A 3,294-nucleotide genomic window follows, 5' to 3' on the forward strand; every position below is an offset into this window, starting at 1 on the left:
AAAAGTCAGTAGTGTCAGCTCTCAGATCAGATATGGGAGTGGAAGGCAGGGTCTCAAAGGCTTTAGAATCTGAGAAATGAAATTCAGGCACAGCTAAAGTTTGACCTCCAGGGAGAATCTCATGTACTCTAAAAGATCTATTTAAAACTGTGTTAAGAACCCTGCATCTTACTGAGGAAAGAATTGACAAGGCATAGAATATCAAGGACACTTTTTCCTCTTAGAACTTGGAGCCTGCATGAAGAAAACATATCCTGGTGTGCAGAGGTCAGAATGTTCAACCAAAATCACTATGCGTGTGATGGAATGAAGAGCGCAGGAAGCAAGATCCTAGAGGAATCCAGGAACATTATTTGCAGTCTGCTGGCTCTTCTTATGACTTGAAAATTAAAACTTTATTTTTTTTCAAGCACTGTGAAGAGAATCCCAAATTACTTAGCTATTGTATTTTACTTGTTCTATGCTATAATTATTTTCAATTTAAAAAATATTTCTTAAAGTCTTTCATCAGTCTTCTTCTACAAATATGCAAATCCCAGGTAGTTAACATACATGTAACCCTCATCTGCAGTGCGCACTTGCGAGATTCATCACTTATGTAGAACAACCAGTGCTCATCGCTAGTGCCCTCCGTTTTTTTCCTTTTAATTTTTTAATGTTTATTTTTGAGAGAGTGAGAGAGAGAAAGAGAGAGAGAGAGAGAGAGAGAGAGAGAGAGAGAGAGAGAGAGAAAATGGGCATGAGTGGGGGCGAGGCAGAGTGAAGGAGAGACACAGAATCTGAAGCAGGCTCCATCAACACAGAGTCCAATGTGGGGCTCGCTCCCAAAAGCCATAAGATCATGACCTGAGCCAAAGTCTTATTCTCAACTGACTGAGACACCCAGGTGCCCCCGCCATGTGCCTTTCTGAATATCATCTCCCATTTACCCCATCCCCAGCTTACCTCTGCTCTTGCAACCATCAGCTTTTTTTTTCTGTAATTAAGAGTCATTTCTCTCTTGTTCTCTCTCTTTTCTCCTTTTCTCATTTATTCTGTTTCTTAAATTCCACATATGCATGAAGCCATATGGGACTTGTCTTTTCTTGACTGGCTTATTTCACTTAGCATTATACCTTAGGTCAATCCATGTTGTTGCAAATGTTAAGATTTCATTATTTTTAAGGCTGAATTATATCCCACTATACATATTATATAATATATTATATACATATATGTATATATGCACACATTATTCTCTCCGTTTAATTAAAAATGAAGTAGTTTTAATGTCTTTTTCCCTTTACTGGGTGCTTTGTTCTCCCTTACTTGCCTTATTTAATGCTATTAGTTACCTTTCAAAACAAAATATGAGATCAAAAGATTTTTAAAAATCTTATTTTTATAAGTGACCTTGATAGAGAGATTAAAGGCCATGGGAATGATAAAATCATTTGTGTTGCTGATTAGATATTTTAAAAATATTTGATATTTATGTATGCATATTTTACCTTAAAATATGACTTTGTGTTTCTGTTAATACAATAATTATTTGAAAAGCAGTGGCTTCCAACAACTGTTTACTGTAAGATGAAAAATATTAACATTTTTATTTTATAAATTTAACCTAAGAACTAGAAAGATGATATTAAAATATAGGAAAATTTCACAATAAAATATTAATAATTATTTTTGATTGTGGAAAATATTAATTGTGTCTGATTGTGAAACCAGTCAGGATGGCTGCTTAAAGTGAATATTGATTTTATTAAATAAAAAATTATGTTCACAGTGTGAAACAGAAACGCTGCTCAAATGAAGTATATATGTGTATTTTGTCCTTCTTGAAATTGCAGATCAATAGGAGATCAACAAAATGGACCTTGGCTAAAGTTGAGAGACTGTAACATTGAAAAGTGCAGAAACTACATAAAGAATCAATGGAAGGTCTGAGCTTGCGTTTCCATTTGGAAAGAAAAAATGTCAAAGTAGGTACAAGGAATCTCAGTGTCACATGGAGAATGCACACTGGGTAGACCTTGGGCCACAGACATAATTAAGGCACTGAAATTAAAATGACCAAGAGGCTATCCATAGGTAGTGAAGTCGAACTAGAATGATGATTAGCAATTCCCACTTCTTTTAGCTTTTGAGAGAAACTTTATGTCGTGATATGTAAATTGAATGATAGGGAAGATGATTGTTAATTTAGCAGAGATGGGCCCAGCGACAGGGCCTTCTCAAAAGTCTGACTCAGAACAGAGAATGTCTGATAAGAAAGATTCCAGGGATGGAGAAATGTCCTTAGAATATCTGTAGTTAGTAATCAGAGCTTTTTACAGAAAAGTTTGAGTTTCATTTACAAACATTAAAGAAAATCATTATTTTTAAATTTTGTTTTATTATTTATTTATTTATTTATTCATTTATATGTATTTATTTATTTATTTTTGCTAAAACATTCAATGGGAAATCCACATATATTGGGAATGATTGAAATAGGTTGCATAAGGAACTAAAGAAATTGTCACTGAGTTATGCTAATGTAAAATCAGAGAGTCTCTAAAGACTGACATGATCTGAGGGAGAAAAATATGACCACAGATCTCCACAATGGGGTTGTGAGCGATCATGGATTATAAGTCCTGTGTGACTTTAAGATGGGAGGACATTCAGATTTTCTCATTAGATAATGTTGACCTCTCTAATATTTGTTGGTTCTTGTTAACAATTAAATATTTACCAGTGTTGCATGATAAATATTTGTCCTATAGAATTAAGTCTTGTTCTTTTCATGAAAAAATAATATGATAAATTTGTAAACCAATTGGTCAAAATTATCAGAGTAGTTTTCTATTTGTTTTGTGTTTTAGTGCATAACTGTGAAAAAATAATAGAAAATATTATTGAGTACATCTTCACCAAAAATAAATTATTAATGAATATATGAGATAAACCTTAATGTCCTTCAAAGAGAAGACAATAAAATATTAGGACATAAACTAACATTAATGGTTATTTACACAGATTGTATATGCTACAAGCAGATGGTCATCCATGATTTACTACCCACATCAACGTTTACATCAACTAGGATAATATTTATGCAAACAAACATGCATTCTATTACAATGGGAATTGTGGAGCCAATTCTGCAATTCCTGCTGGAAATAAGTTTACTAAAAAATAATCTCAAGTGTTCATTTAGGGAGCAAAACAGAGTTCTTTTCATCTTCCACACTGAATTTGAGTCCAGTTATATTGGACTGATATGCTCATAGTTGTTTTATTTTTGAGTCAACTATACATGTAGAT

The sequence above is a fragment of the Suricata suricatta genome, chromosome 6 (assembly GCF_006229205.1).
Source record: "Suricata suricatta isolate VVHF042 chromosome 6, meerkat_22Aug2017_6uvM2_HiC, whole genome shotgun sequence".
Lineage (NCBI taxonomy): Eukaryota > Metazoa > Chordata > Mammalia > Carnivora > Herpestidae > Suricata > Suricata suricatta.